The sequence below is a fragment of the Vulpes vulpes genome, chromosome 8 (genome assembly GCF_048418805.1).
Source record: "Vulpes vulpes isolate BD-2025 chromosome 8, VulVul3, whole genome shotgun sequence".
NCBI classification, from domain to species: domain Eukaryota; kingdom Metazoa; phylum Chordata; class Mammalia; order Carnivora; family Canidae; genus Vulpes; species Vulpes vulpes.
In genome coordinates, this window is record NC_132787.1 from 93805297 (window position 1) to 93821700 (window position 16404).

A 16404-nucleotide genomic window follows, 5' to 3' on the forward strand; every position below is an offset into this window, starting at 1 on the left:
CCTCGGATACACACAGTCCTGCTCCTGGCCTGGGCAGTGGCCGTCGCCTCCACCCAACCCTGCTCTGGGTTTCTGTTCTTGCTCGGGTTGCTGTAGCCTTGCGGCCGGACTCCACCCAGCCCCGGGTATAGACGCCTGTGCCCACCTTCCCAGGCTGCGGCCCAGAGAAAGTGGGAGGGAGGGGCAGGGGCCGTGCTTCGGAGTCCGACGTATTTGGATCTGAACCTGTTGCCTGGATGGAAGTGGCCTTGGGCCAGTCATTGAGCAGGGACCTCTGCTTTCTTATGTGCATAGCAGAGACAAAAACATCTGGATTGGGAAGGGTTGGGTGGGGGGAACAGAGGGATGCCTTATGACAGCAGGGCTTTTCCTCCCCTACTCGCATCCCCCACTTTCCACACCCAGTGTCCCCCTCCGTCCCGGGGCCGTCCTTCTGGGCACCTGCGTAAGAAGACCAAAGTGGGGGAAAAGTGATCACCGAGGGGCACGCCGAGAAAGTCCACCGGGATGTTCGGAACACTCTGTCTCTGTTGTGGTAAACGATGACTTTAATTTACAAAGCAGATGAATACTAAATCTTCATGAAATTAAAAACTATATTATTTATGTGAGCGGAAACGGAAAATGTTCTGTAGCTAGCAGTGATCCTGCTTTGTGGGAGGAACACTAAAATAATTAAAACCACTCGTGCTTCAGTAATAAATAATGATAATAAATAAATGTCCTGACCTTAAGCGAAAATATAAAATTAAAACCCATTTGGTATGTAAATTCATTCAGGACGCTATCGAGTCTCCCAGCCTAAGACGGTGTGGGACAGAGGAAGCGTTCACTACATGAATTTTGAAAGGAAAATCAAAGAACAACAGAGTTGTGTGTGTATTGACTCATTATTCTACTTTAATTCCATCTAATGCTGTGTGGAGCCTTGAGGCTGGGACATTAATTTCCTGCTTTTTCTGTTTCACCAATTCCTCATGGAGACCAGGAGAAAGAATTTCAATCCTGGAGGCTGAAATCAGGGGAGGCCAGAAAATTGCAGGAGAGGTGGGGAACTCGAGCCGGAAGGCAATTTTTAACATGTTTACAGAGAGAGAGAGACGCCGAAGAGAAGCCAACAAAGAATGGCTCTGGTGCTGTCGAGCCCGGGGAGGGGAGTTCCCAAGGGCCTGGGCCACAAATCATCAGGGGAATGAAGTGTCCCTGGTCTTGGGTTCAGGTGGGCCCCACTGTGGGGCCCGGAGAAGCCGGGCAGGAAGTCTGCGATTGGCCTCTGACTTCGGGAAAACACAGATCAGTTCCAGATGGTGCACGCCGCCCCCGACAGCCTGGCAGCCCAGCGCCCGGCTTTACCATGAAATCATGGAATGTTCCACGGGGCCTGCGGCTGCCCAGGCTCCTGCGATAGGGCGGCCCAGGAAACCCCAGGCGAGGGGCCAGGCGGGAAGATCGGAGCTTGCTGTACCATGACCGTAGGGGCACGCTCTTCATTTGGCCCCCTCCTGCAAGGCCTGCCACACCCCACCTCCCTTTTCACGTTCACAGCTACCTTGTGGGGTGCGTGGGGGTGGGGTTGTGCTTTCCACCTGGACCAGCAGGGAGACTGAGGCACGGGAGCTCGCAGTATGTGGGTGGCAGGGAAAGGATCAGGATCCTGCTCTTAGGCTGGTGCCTGACATCCTCCCATCCCTTCTCCCCCTCACCACTGCCCCAAAGGAAAGGTGGAGGGGGCCACCCCACGGGAAGGAGGGACCCATGCACGCTCTCTGCTCTTCCAGGACACCTAGGATCACCAGCATCCTGGGGAGACAGGGCCTCAGGGGGAGTAAAAGGCCTGTGGGATTACTGAACGCAGACCCCCATGTTCACTACTCTGATTCAACCCCCTGCTTGTGCGGGTGGAAAAGATGGGAAAAATCCAACTCAAGCCCAGTGTCTGCACAGCTCCAAACCATCCAGGTTTTGTAAACAAAGCACCAGGACAAATGACTGATTTTCTCCTCTTCTGAATCGCAGACCTAAGAACTTGCTGAACCATCAACAAGCTACTGGACAAGGTTCCCTGATGACCTGGGATGTTCTTTCTCCCGCTGGAGAGACAATCCGCCCAACTACTCCTGGGAGCCGGGGAGCACCCCACACAGGAAATCATGGCCCGCTCCAGGTCAGCCTGGCGGTCAAGATCCCCCTCGACTCCTGCTTGCTTGTTCCTGTGTGACCCTGCCATGGGCGCAAAGACAAAGCCCCTGGGAGGACCAGTGGGCTGGTTGGGAGGAAGAGCCTGAAAAATCTATAAAACCAAGTGCTGTAAGTCCCCTAACAAAGGCTTCCAGGTCAGGCAGTAAGTTCCTGACTGCAGGGCACCAGCGCACCTGCAGGAGGTCAGGGAGGCTCCCACGGCCCTTTTAGGGCCAGAAGACAAGTCCCTTTGCTCCCATCAGATTTACAAAGCCTTCTCCTAGTGACTGTCCTCGAGGTCACTGTTCTCCCCTCTCTTTGGGGCAGATGAGCCACATCCTTGGCATGTCCATTCTGGAAAGGGGACTGATTATTTCTGTTAAAAAGCCTATGTGACCTCAAAGCAGGGGCTTGACCTCAGGACAAAACTGGACAGTAGCTGGTCTGGTAGGATCTCTCTGCTCCCCAAGATTCCATGGGACTGCCACCATGTGGAACCCAGGCTTCTCTCTGGGGTGGCTCCTTCCCTGTGCCCCAGGTCCTGGATGGCTGCTCTAGGATGCCAGCAACAGCTCCGGGAGGCTGACTCCTGGGTCTTTGGGTCAAAGTGACCTGGAGCTCTGCATGGGCTGCTTAGGGCTCAACCCGGGGATCAATTCCCCTGGAACTAAAGAGACCCCCCCACCTTCTGCCACCAGCTAGGAGCTGCCACGTGTAGCCTAATGCCTTGGGCCCCTCAAAACCTCCTAAGCCCCTAGCTGTGTCCCCTTTTGTGAAGCCCACAGCCATCAGCTGGGCCCACTTTCCCCTGATGACGATGGGACCCCACAGGGAGCTTCCCTGACGCTTCTCCTTCAATGGCAGTGAGTGGGCACAGGCTGACTCAAATCGGTGCTCAAAAAATGCCCACTCGTTCACCAAATGTTTACAGAAAGCCTTCCTTGCTCCCAGCCCAGCAGGCCCAAGGACAGCTCAGAGGCTAAAGCAGTCAGAGGAAGGAGTCTGGGGGCAGTCAAGAGTCTTCATTTCCCACTCAGCACTCCCCAAGAACCTACGTATGCCAGACTCAGTGTGGGGGGCAAGGGATGGGGACGTAAAGGTCATTCCACCTTGAGAGGCTGTGAGGGGAGAAGATGACAGGGCCAGGCTTTGAGTGAGGGCTGAATGTTCCTTGGTCGGAAGGGGCGATAGAAGGAGTGGAGGCAAAGCTGAATTGGCGAAAGGAAGCCAGACTGCTCCTCAGGTGGTGCTGGGCAGGTTGGAAGGGTGTGGAATGCAGACAAATCCTGAGGAGGGCCAGTGCCATCCTCTTGCCCCTTTCAGCCCACTCCTCAGACAGAGGGGTCCAGCTTGGAAGCCCCAGGGGCACCGCCCTCTCCCAGCTCCTTGTAAGGCCAGGCACGCTCCTCCCTCAGGGCCTCTGCACTATTTCATCCCTCTGTCTGGAATGCTCCTGCCCAGATACCCAGGGGGCTCCCTACCTTCTCCAGGTGTCTGCACAAACGTGGCCTAAACAGGCATACCCTGCTTTCTACCCTGGCACACTCACACTTCCTCCTCTGCTTAATTTCTTTGGGACACAGGACACCACTTGACATTTTATTTTATTATTATAATATAATTATAATATAATTATATATATTATATAAATATATTATAATAAAATATTATTTTATTTTATTATCTGTCTCTGTCCCTTAACATGTAAGCTCCAAAAAGGCAGGGATGTTTGCTTTGATTAGGCACACAGTAGGTGCTAAATAAGGATTTATTTAGTGAATGAATGAACGCATGAACGTCCTCTGGTTGGCCCCCACCCCCCACCTCCACTGAATAAAGGATGCCCTGATTGGCTGCTAACTCAGAGTGGAGCTCTCATCACCCAGCCCCGGGTGTGCGCGTTGAAAGTGTCAGGTCCCAGAAGGGCTACTGGGGACCGTGGGTTCTGGGCAGCTGTGACTTCAGACACGGCCCCTGCAGTCTGGAAACTGAAATGCAGCCTCCCTGCCGGTGGTGATCTCAGCAAGTGCTTGGCCACCCTGGGCCTCACATAGGTCTGGAGAGGAATGCAGCGCCTGGGCAGGACGCCTGGAGTTGGATGCAATTTATTATTCCAAAGACTCCCTGAGTCTCAAGGTTTTGAATATTAACCCACATACTTTGAAGGGGGGTGGGGCAGTTCCAAAATATAAAACCCAAAACCTAAAGGAAACAATCTGGGGAGAGCTGGAGGGGAAGCATGAAATGGATGAAACATATGTGCCAAAGTCTGAACAAACAGAGCGAGAGGAAGGGGCAGCCCAGTCTAGGGCCTTCGAAAAAAATCACAATTTAGAAAACTGCTTGGGAAGAAGCAGAAGACTCCAGAATGTGATCTTTCTTCGAGGCTACATCTCTCACTGGTACCAGGGAAGGTAAGATACAAGAGGAAGCTCACCGTAAAGGTGACAAAAGGCAGGAGAAGCCCGGGGACTAGGAGGCTCAGCCATACACTTGGCTCTGCCACAGATGCTGTGTGATATATTTCTTCCCTCTCTAGGCCTCTGTTTTTGTCTGTCAAGTGAGGGGTTTGAACACTGGGCCTTCCAGCTAGCTGCTCCATTTCTTGATATTTAAACAGCCTCCTTCAGAACAGCCAGCTGGGCTCTCCCAAGATGCCAGCTGTGTGCCCTTGCAAGTTATTACAATACAGTGGAACACCGAATGGAAGTTCGCAGTTTCTCAGTGCGCAGCCTGTGCAGCTGCACATGGCAGTCTCATCTGCCTGGCACTGTAGGCATTAGTACCCTTTTTAAAAGCTATAACACCCCAATATTTGGGAAGGCTCCTCTGAGAACTGTTCTGGTAAACAGGGGTACTGGATTTAGCTTCTAGACTGTGTAGCATCCAGATGGCTGCTGGGTTGGCTCTGCTTCATGCAACTTAAATTTTCCTCTGAAGCAGAAAGGAAAACCTTGTTTCCCTGCAGGTCCCAAATGTGCTGTCTGTCTGCTGACCCTTGTGCTGTGTCCAGGAGCGGTTTTAGGAGTTCTTCTCTGGAATCTTGGGCCACGGCTGCTCAACTTGGCTCCTGCTTAAAAGGTGACCTGGATTGACACCTGCCGCCGTCTTCCACCTCCATCTTCCACCTTCCATCTTCAGCAGCGCCGAGGCGGGCAGGGAAGATGAGCGGGGGTTCCAGAGTAGCCCCCTGGGGCCGCTCCCTCTGCCCAGACACGCCCAGGCCGCCCTATTAATAGACCAGCGGCAAGAACCCTGCCTCCTCCCCAGTTTCCATTTCACTTGTACTAGATCTGGCTCTCCCAGTGGGGACAGCTTCCTTGCAAAACAAACAGCAGAATCAATATTTCCTTCACCAGGCGGGGAGGTGCAGGGTCTTCAGATGGCAGGCCTGGCCCTCTCTCCACTCCTGCTCCCGGGTCCATGGAGACGGGGCCTCCGGCACGAGGTCCTTTTCTGCCTCAATTCAGCAGATTGCATTAAATGAACAGACATTTATTGAGCACCTTCCATGTGTCAAAGCCCACCGGGTACGAGGGAGAGAAGAATGACTAAGATCCTGAGCTTGGAGGAGCATATGTGTTGCAGGAGACAGACACATAAATGAAGGTTATGGGGCGATGTGTCACCGGCAGACAGGGTGAGGCCAGGCAACTGGGGTCTGAAATCCTTCAGTCTGTGCATGACACAAAGAGGAAGCCAACTCACAAGCCCCACAGCACACACAGTGTGAGCGTGGGGACCTGGGTCTCCCAGGGGCTGCAGGGACACCTGCCTGGGCCTTGTACCAGTGTCCATCGTCCTGCTAGGACAGCCTGAAACAACCCCTACAATGTCTGGGGGGAGCTTGGTAAGAATGTAAATCCAGGCTGCAGCCCCCAGAGATTTGGAATCCATAAACTTTGGCTGGGGGAGACGTGGCACGTGGGAACCCGGCCATTAGACAGGACCCGGGGGATTCTGAGCAGGGAGCCCTCCGGTCACGCTCTGAGAAGCACTGCCCTGGCCGCGGGCCCGCAGGGCAAAGCCCCGGAGACTCAGGTCCCCTGCCCCCCCCCCACTTGGACCCCCGCATGACCCCCCACCCACAGCGCCACTGCCCGTCAGCATCTGGCGAGTGATCTGTTTGCTGGATGGTTCTCTCAGAGTGGGAAAAAGAGGAGTACAGAGCTGACCTCAGGCCCCCGACCTCTAGGGCTTGTTTCTCCACACCACAGATCTGCAGGCCCAGGCCTGGCTGCCAGGGGACCCCCTGCCATTCCAGCCAGGGGGCTCTTTCCCAGCTCGGCGCTTAACAGACCTCAGAGTCTCTGGAGCTCTGTGTGTTCCGTGTGTTTTATCAGGATGCTGGCTCCAGGAAAAGTCCAAATTCCACATTCTCAAAAGATGTGAACACAACACCGCCCTCCCCCCACTATATGTACTACACCCCCCACTACACCTCAGGTGTGCCAAGACATCTGAGGGTGAGGGGCACCATGGCCCCCAGATCAGTGGCCACGTGCTCCCTTGCAGACTCTCTCATGTTCTGTGTGTTGTGGGGCTTGCTGGCCGGCTGGCTTGTCCTGACTCTCCACTAGGTTCCACCGCGGGCAGGGGCCACCCTAGCCTCACCCCTGCTATGCCCAGTGCCGAGTCCTGTAGAGGGCTGGGCCCAGGCCAGGCACTGTGTGGCCCTCAGTGAACATCTCTGGCTGACCATCTCCAGGTCCCCAAGTCTCCAGGCCCTGGGCTGTTCCCTCCCTGGCTGCTCCAGAGCCTGCCCTGTGTGTGGCTGGCCTCACAAACGGTGTGCCACCTGGCGTGAGACAGAGGCATAGAAAGGTGGAGCCAGTCAAAAGCAGCCAGGCAGGGACATGGGATTCAGAGCATTTCTCCACTGCAAGGGTTCTGGAGACATTCGGCACACACGGTCTCATTTTTGTTCCATGTGACCGTTCAGCAAAGGATTGTGTCAATTGCTCCATCTCTCCTAAAAACAGCTCTGTGACGACAGCCTCTGTCCCCAGGGAGCTGAAGCAGGACTGGTCACAAATATCACGGGGAGTGAGAAGCCCAGAGGTACTACTATCACAGCCTAGAGAAAAACCACATACGTGGGAAAACAGTCACTTGTGGCCAGGCCACGTGTCTCCAAGGCCTGGGCGCCCGAGGGAGTCCTGGGAAGGCCCTTGTTGGGAGCACCCTGTGGAGCCGGTGGGGGGAGGGGGGGCGAGTCCAAGGTGGCGAGGGGTGCTGAGGCCCCATGATGCTGCCTCCTTGTCTGGCCTGCTCCCAAGTAAGCGAGGGTGCTCTCCCACCAGGAAAAGGAGAGGCCTGGGCCTCCCTCCTAAGGCCCACTGCTGCCCAGCTTCGCGCCAGCCTCAGGGATGCGGAGGCCAAGAGGAGCCCTTGCCACGAGGTCATTGGGAAATGTATGGAGGGGACAGGTAAAGCCCAAACTGCATGGTGGGGATCAGGATGTCGGAACTGTCAGAGGTTTCTGTGAGGGCTGACCAGGGGGGTGGGGTGCAGATGGGGTCTGGACCACAGGGTGGGTTGGGGTGGGCGGAGGGCACGCGACAGGGCTTTTCAGAAGCCAACTGCCACAGGACAGGCTGCAAACCCCCGAGAGGAGGGTCACGACGGGGCCAGCACACAAGCTTGTTTCTCCTCAAGGCCCTAAATTTTCAGTCCATAGAAACTAAGCCGGCTTTCCTGTCCCCGTGTCGGGGTTCGGTGCGCAGCAGGGATGAGAAGGACCACAGGGACTTTAGACCCTCAACACGGAACAGCTTAGCCGGCATGTTTTAAGGTAATAAAAGAGACTAATGGAGAAGAGGTGCTTCCTTCCCCCAAAGTCTCCATTAAGCTCCAGAGTATGGGTGACACGTAGAGCGAGGAGGACACAGCACAGTTAGAATTCAGCCAGCAAACATTCTAAAATATTCATGAAACACGGGACCAGGCCTGACTGTTAACACTGCAACTGGTTTCCTCCAATAGAGTGACAAATGGGCGCCAAGCACTGTCATCTGTCCCTTTGATCTTTCCTGGTCCCGCCTGGGAGGAGAGTGGGGACTTGGGGCCCAGCCTGCGGGCGGGGGGGGGGGGGGGGCGCGGGGAGAGCTGAGCTCTCCTGGTGGCTTATATTTCCATGTAAGCAGGCGAGAGAACAGTGAATGCCTTCAGACCATGAGGCAAAATAATTGATTCTCCACGTCCTACTCCATCAAAAGTCATTAGTGGGGGGTCCCAGGGATTCCACTCCACCACACTAACCCCCTTTGTGAAAGGAGCATTGTTATATACACAAATCCCAACGAATGGAACAGGCAAAAAAAAAAAAAAAAAAAAAAAAGCAGCAAAATGTCTAAAAAAAGTAAATTGGCCTTCGGAAGAAAATGAGGAAGAGAATAAAATGAACTCCTGGCTTTCTTGGTTAAGAGCTTCAGAGCTTCTAGACACACTGAGGGGATCACAGTACAAAATTGCTGCAATTTAACAGGACGCCTAATTAAAAGGAGCGACACGAAGGGTCTTTTCTTCCTACTCTGGGTTAGGCTTCTTTCTGTGCAGAGTTCAAAAGTATTGACAAGTCGAGGACAAAGAGTTATGTCCCCAAACAATGAGAAGTAGCATATTGGCTACTGAATTACTGGTTTTTATGTCTGTCTGTCCAACAAATGTGGCTGAAGCTTTTTACATGCCAGCTGCTTTGCTAGGAGCTGAGGTCACAGAGGGAGTAAGACGCTGGCGGAGCCGGTGGGGGAAAGAGACAGAGTTCAGACAAGTCAAATGCAGTGTGGCGTGTGCCCAGGCGGTGGGGCGCGTGGCCTCCAGAGGAGGGGCGGATGACCCTTCTCCCTCCCTCCTTGTTGGCAAAGAAGACATTCCAGAAGAGCCCTCTATTACCCTTCCTGTAAAAAAGTAATGCTTTCAGGGCGCAGGGTATGGGGAGTGACTGTGGAATGGGTCTGGGTTTCCTTTGGGGATGATGAGGATGTTTTGGAACCGCAGAGCGATGATGGTTGCCAGACCTCGTGAGTGTATGAGATGCCACTGAACTGTGCACTTGAAAATGGTGAATTCTATGTTTCCTACCACTATTTTTAAGAAGTAACGTTTTCTGGGGTCACATTCAATTTTAGTTCGGCTCACAGCTTCAAGGGTCGCCCAACTAGGCCTGAGTTGGGGGTCGGGGGCATCCCCAGATAGTGAAACCTGCCCAGAGACTTGCCACTCGGTCCCCTTCTGCTCAGGGCCAGCTCTTGGCTGAGCTTAAGCATTGGAGATGACAGGGCCCCACCAGGCCACATCACAGCCACCCTCTGAAAGGCCACTAAGTACCGCTCCCAGCAGTATGTCTTCTGGAGCTTTGCCTAGTCTAGTTTTAAGCTCTCCTGTGGCAGAGCGATGACAGTGCTACTCCTCTTGAGAAGAGTCTGCTATTCCCAGAAGTTCATTTCTGGGAAGGTGGCCGTGGCCTGAGCACAGTCTCCTTCCTGTCACCCCTCGATCCCTCCCGGCTCCACCCTCTTGTTTCCAGGTACATGTGGCTCCCCTCCTCTTGAGAAGAACGCTTACCTGGCAAAGATCTGGGAGAGGGTGGCCCTGGGGGCAGGTGGCAGGGCGGGGTGGGGGGAGAGAAGGGAGGAGGTAGAGATGGAGCCTTCCCCAGATTTGGCAGTGACCCTGAGCCAGATCCTTCCCTTGGATCTGAACTTAGCCACCAAGCATTAAACTCAACGTCTGTGTTTGCCCCCCCTTCCCGTGACTGTGCAGATATTCAGCTTCACCTCCGTGCAGCGGGCAGTCCATCTGTTAACACGCTGGCCAGTCTGGGGCCTGGTGGCACGGAACTGACCCAGAAGTAGGTATAATCCTCTCTTCTAAATGTGCTTAATACCATCGATAATCTTGTCACATAAATCTCCCGGTTAGCAGTGAGCTGCAGCTATCACTGCTAGACTCCAAGAATCTTTCAGTAACGGATTCCACCTCCTGTAATCTATCTCCTTTCTTACACCGATTGCAGCTACCATGTTGCCGAGGGCTTGGGAGAACCACCCCGGCCTTTAACGGTGCTGTTTCTTGGAGCAGTCTCTTGCCGGCCAGGCCAACCGAACCAATCCATTCACTGTTTGGCCTTCTGGGGGGTCCCCTCGGGGTCTCTCTGTGCACCTCTCTTGCGGCAGTTCCTGCTGTGGGGTCTGGTAGGTACTATGGTCTGAGTCTTCCATTTTATCTCCTTGTTTGGTATAGTTGCCCTTGACTTTCTCTGCCGCCGGTCACCTCCCAAGTCTCTGTGCCCAAGAAGCTGTTCTGGCACAGCCCACTTGGGCCTACAGTGTGGCCAAAGGCTTGGAAGGGTATGATTAGCCCAAATAGTTGATTTGTTTCTCCAAAGAAATTAAACCCAAGTTGTTAAATCACTTCCAAGTGATTTAGGTACCAGCCTAAACACCACTGGGCAGAACCAATACTCCCCAAATTTAGATCTCTGCTCCCAGTTTCTGCTGTTTTAATCCCCAAAGGGCAAATCTGGGAGGAGTGTGCTTTCTCCAGGAGCACAGTACACAACTGTGTTCCCAACTTCTAAGTGGTTAAAGAATAAATATCCTCTGAGCAGCACTGACGCCTGCCCCAGGATGGGCTTTGGGCCACCAGTGACAGCTGGGTACACAGTTAGGATGAGATCTAACTTCATACCCAGACTCCAGGGAGCAACTGGGGAAAAGACACAGGGTAGGTCCAGTCGGCTGACCTGAGCTTCCCTGGGGATCACTCGTCTCCCGAAATAGGCCCTAAGCCTTGGCTTACACTCGGGTAGTTTTGTCTTGGTGTGTGTGTGTGTGTGTGTGTGTGTGTGTGTGTGTGTGTGTATTTGTAGAAGTCCTCTCCTTGCCCAGTGCTTGCGCTGGAACTCTGTAAAATGACCCGTTGCCAATCACACGGTCAATGTGGCATCTTTGAGGATGAGGTGTTGCCAAGACCACAGCTCCAGCAGGTTTTTCTCCTTTCATATACAGTGAGTCAAAGAGGAACAGACATGGCAGCCGAGAGAATTTCCCTCTGAGTGAAAGTCAGTGAGAGGAGAGGGTGGTTCGGGCGTGGAGCTTTTATTTGCCTTGCGTGGTCGTTGGATTTAAAGAATTTCCTTGATAGCTCTCTGCATTTGATCAAGAGCCTTCTGCCAGAGGAATAACCAGCAGAATCTGTCCACTCCCATTTTCTCACTCCAGCCACAGTAAAAGTCTTGCCCCAAACTCCTAAGTCCATCTGTGTCTGCAGACACCAGCACGTGGAGATGCGGTACCAGGTGCCCTCGCACACTAGGGGCCGCTGCTATAGGATGGGGGAGGGATCTGGGAGCACCTGGCTTCTCACCTTACTCGCCCTTTGAAAGTTTTCCCAATCGGAGTCCCTGCGGCACAGGAGGCAGGCATGTGGTCATTAGAAAGCCTGGGAAGCAGCTTTTGACGTGGAGGAAAAAGGTGAGATGGGATTTCATTTCAACTCAGCGGAGAGGTCAGCAGGCCCTCCTGCTCCTGGATTCAACTCAGAGCGTCAAGGGCATCCTTTGTGAAAACCAGCCCCCCTCAGGGGGCCTCCTTTAAGGAGGTACCAGGATGAGATCCTTTGGTGGAGCATCGCGGTTCCCTGGGACATCACAACAAATCACCACACAGAGGGGGGCTTAAATGACAGGAATTTATTCTCTCTCAGTTCTGGAGGCCAGGAGTCCCAAATCAAGGTGCCGGCAGGCCGGGCTCTCTCTGAAGGCTCTAGGGAAGAGTCCTTTCTCATCTCCGCCGGCTCCTGGTGGCCGCGGGCGTTCCCAGTTTGTGGCTGCGTCACTCTGATCTCTGCGTGTCAACCTTCCCTCTGCTTCTTCTTCAAAGGATCCTCGTCGTTGGACTGAGGGCCCGCTCTGATCCAGGGCGACCTCATCTTGAGAATCTTACCTTAGTGACGTCTGTGAAGCCCATACTTCCGAACGAGGTCATCTCTAGAGGCGCCGGGTGGACCTATATTTTGAGAGGGGGGCAATATTTGACCCCCTACAAGGAGTGCCCCTGAAATAAAATCCTGTCTGTCTAACCCTGCTTTCTCATGGACTCAGATGTTTTAAAGAAGAGATGAGTTTCTTTGGAGGATGCCTATGTTAAAACAGCTCAGATCTCTACCCGGGGAGTGCCAGGAATTCTTAGCGAGTTCACAGGTGAGCATAGGACGGGGTTGGGACACAGAGCCTGGGCCTCCCAACTGTGTCCTCAGTCCACTAAACAGATGGCTGACTGGCCCCCTGAGAAGTCTCTGCGGGGCAGAGAGACCTCTGGCAACTGAAAAGGCAGCTGCCAGCCCCCCAGGGGCCCCTGACACGACCACCCTGAATGGTAGGCACCCCTAAGACCTTTCTGCACTCCACCCCGCACCATCCCTCCTGGCTCAGCGTTGGGGCTTAGCAATGTTAAATAACAATAATAATAATAACACATCGGAGTATGACGCTTTAATAGCCAATCTGTCACTTTCCTACTTTATTTCTGAGATTTTAAGAACTGTGCCCTTCCTGCACAAAACATCAGGGTGCATTTATATTAAAAATGAAACTAATTAAAATGTTTGAAAACCATAAACCACACCACCATAAAACAGCAGCAGCCCTATTTTTCCAGTCTAGAAAGATTTTTCTTCCTCGTTTCATGGCCTGCCCTGATGAGCAGACTGCTACAGGCGGGGAGGCATGAGACCGGGGGTGCCTGGGGGCAGTGGTGCTGCCCAATGCAGGCGTGGCATCCAGGGGAAGTAAGGCCAGGGCTGCATGCTACCCTGCGGGACATCAGAATCCAATCCACTTCATGAATGCTTGTGTCTTGGGAGAGGTTTCCAGGGCTGAGCTTGTAGGGTGCACTCCAGTGTTTATATATACAGTGTTTTTTTTTTTTTAATTCAATTTGCCAACATATAGTATAATACCCAGTGTCTACAGTGGTTTTTTTTTTTTTAAAGATTTTATTTATTTATTCATGAGAGACACACAGAGAGAGGCAGATTCATAGACAGAGGAAGAAGCAGGCTCTCTGCAGGGAGCCCAAGGCAGGATTCGATCCCAGGACCCTGGGATCACGCTGTAAGCTGAAGGCAGATGCTCAACCACTGAGCCACCCAGGCAGCCCTGTATACAGTCATCCTTAAACACACCACCACAGCGCTGAGCGAGGTGTGTGTGGCAGCAATGTGAGGCCCATCGTCTTCATCACAAATGGGGTGCCCAGGAGGGTTATTCTCCCGTAGGGAAGCAGCGCTCACAGAAGCCCCTGCCAAACCACCTGGGCCAGCAGAACCTTCTTGGTAAACAAAGTGTACACATTTGCTGAATGAATAAATGAGATAGGACCTGAGGGATGTGCAAAATGCTGGGTGGGGTCCTGAGGACTAGAAGGAGAGGCGCAGCCAGGTTCCCTGGAAGGCCAGGCCTTTCTCCAGGCTGTGCCACAGACAGGAGGTGCCTGACATCCTTGGAGGAACACGGTAGAAACCAGTGAGATGTCATTGTAAAAACGCTCATACTTTGTATTTTTTCAGACAAGCATCTGTTTCTTTAAAAAAAAAAAAATCAGCCTCCAGGAATTTATCTATGTAACAAAACTTGTGTTGCATATACTGTTGCCCACATCCCCAGGATTTTCTGAGCACTTCTTGTTTGCTCAGTGATGGGCTAGGTTTTTGATCTGGAATTTTCCTAATTCATACACGAGTTCTGTAAAGTAGTATTATCATTGTTCCCATTCTACAGATGAGGAAAATGAGACCACAGAATGATTAAGCATCTTACCAATGATATGAGCCCAAGGGCTGCCTGCTTTTAACGCCTGTGCTCTTTCCAGTTCACGCTCTGCCTTGTGTGGTACTGTGGGCTCACTCCCATGCTCCAGCCGGACTCACCTGCATCAGAGGTGGGCTTGCAGCTGATGTCTGGCTGAAATGTGGGGCACGAGAGGTGCAGAGGTACAGAGGGCAGAGAGAAGAGGTTAGCAGGGGAGGCTTAAGGGTCTGAAGCCACTTTATCTTCAGGCTAAATTTCGGGTATTTGCACTTTTACTTTTTTTTTTTTTTTTAAAGTAGGCTCCATGCCCAGTGTGGAGTCCATTGCAGGGCCTGGACTCATCATCCTGAGATTAAGACCTGCATTGAGATCAAGAGTCAGATGCTTGGGACACCTGGGTGGCTCAGTAGTTGAGCATCTGCCGTTGGCTGAGGTCATGATCCCAAGGTCCTGGGATCGAGTCCTGCATCAGGCTCCCCCCCGGGGAGCCTGCTTCTCCCTCTGCCTGTGTCTCTGCCTCTCTGCATGTCTCTCATGAATAAAAAAAATAAAATCTTAAAAAAAAAGAGTTAGATGCTTAGCCAACTGAGCCACTCAGGTATCCCTGCACTTTTTTCTTTTGTTAAGGCAGCTGCATGAAAGAGCAGATTTTGTGATGGGGGGAATGGATGGGAAGGAGGGGGGCAGACTGGAGTGGGGAGATGAGTGTGGAGGCTATCTCTGTCCCCTAGGTGAGATCTGATGGTGTCCTTCCTTTACTATGGCAGTGGAAGTAGAAATGGAGGGAAATAGGTGAACCTGGTGGCAGTGGTGGGGATAGGGAAGGAGAGGGGGTTCCAGGAGGCTGTGCAGCTGGGCAGGTAGTGGACTTGGCCTGGAGCTGGGTGTGCAGGGGAGGAGCAGAGTGGAGACTGAGGATTGGGAGTTTGATTCTGGGCACATTATATTCGAGACTCCCAGAGGAAGCAGGTATCCAGGAGAAAGACAAGAGTGAGAAGCATGGGCTTAGACCTATAAGAAAGGGCTGAGTTCAAATCCCTCTTCTGCCACTTACGAACTGGTGCACTGAGCAAACTCCCTGGGCTTTCTGAAACTCAGTTTCCTCATGTGCAAAATGGGGATAATTGTAGGCTTTCTAGATGGGGCTATTGTAAGAACTGAGACGAAACATGTAAAGCTCTTGGCTCAGTGCCTGGACCTCCACAAGTGGTTTAAAAAGCAAAACAAAATAAAAGCCGCAGAAGAAGACAACTATCACTACAGCCACTGACAGAAAGAATGTGGCTTGGAGCCCAGGGCTGTTCAAGGCACGGGCTCTGGATTTGAGATCATCAAATACAGGAGATGATTTTTCATTTCAAGGAAGCACAGTAATTGCTTTGCAAAGTGCCTTACTTTGGGATCCTTTTAATCAGTGAGGAGCTGCATGCCTTTCAAATACATATTTAATGTATTTGTAGGCTCTTGACTACTGTCACTGAGATGCCACACGAAGAACCAGAAGCAGTCACGGAACCTCTACTGAAATGAGAATATATGACCATGGAAAAGTGGAATATGATTTTTAGAAGTGCACAGCTATTTTTTTTTTAAGTAAAGCAAGTGATTTCCATGACTACACCTTCTACCCACAATACAATTTGATAATTCAACACTTACTTCCTAAGCACATAGCAGGCAAGTGTGAGGTGCCTGTAATGTGAAACCTGAGGCAGGATCTTATGTCTCAAGGACCCACTTTGCACAGGGAGGGAGACAGAGAAGCAAAGACCACACAATGAAGGCCACGTAATAATAATAATAGCAGATCACACAGAGATTCTCCTCGACACCACATACTGCTGGAAGTGCTTTGTATTATTAATTTGTTTACTCTCCCCCACAACCCAATTAATAGATGGTATTATTGTCCCCTCTTATAGAGGAGGAAATTAGGTTCTGAGAGGGTAAGTAACTGGCTAACGGTCACACAGCGAGAAAGTAGAAGAGTCAGGATTTGAACCGGCCAGCTCAAATCTGGAGTCTGGGCTCCCAGTCCCGTCATGGTGCAGGCAAAGATGTGTGTTAAGTACTTACATCTGATGTGCCATGGGTATCCCAACTAGGATTGATGACTGGGGTTGGCCAACCAATGATTGTTTTTGCCCTCCGCATGACCACCAAACCTTTGGCCCCGACTGCGCCACAAGCTACAGCCCCTCCTCCTCTCTCTACTCCCTCTTGCCCTGGTTCCTGACAGATCACATTTGAAATCCAGGAATAATACCTCTGATGACAGGGGGAGTCACTCATTTACCAATGACCAGCTGCTTCAGAACTGCCCACAAACTTAGAAATGGTCACAGAATTTCTTCAGCCGCCAGAGTCCCTACACAGGACCAGGTCAGGTAGAGGGCCTTCTGAATAGTCCATGC

At 52.3% G+C, this 16404-nt stretch overlaps 1 protein-coding gene across 1 annotated transcript in view; it reads right to left on the reverse strand.

Annotated features, from left to right (window-relative positions):
- Positions 1-16404, reverse strand: part of KLHL29 (kelch like family member 29) — a 305494-nt gene that overhangs the window by 111058 nt on the left and 178032 nt on the right. The gene's annotated exons all lie outside the window — the stretch shown is intronic.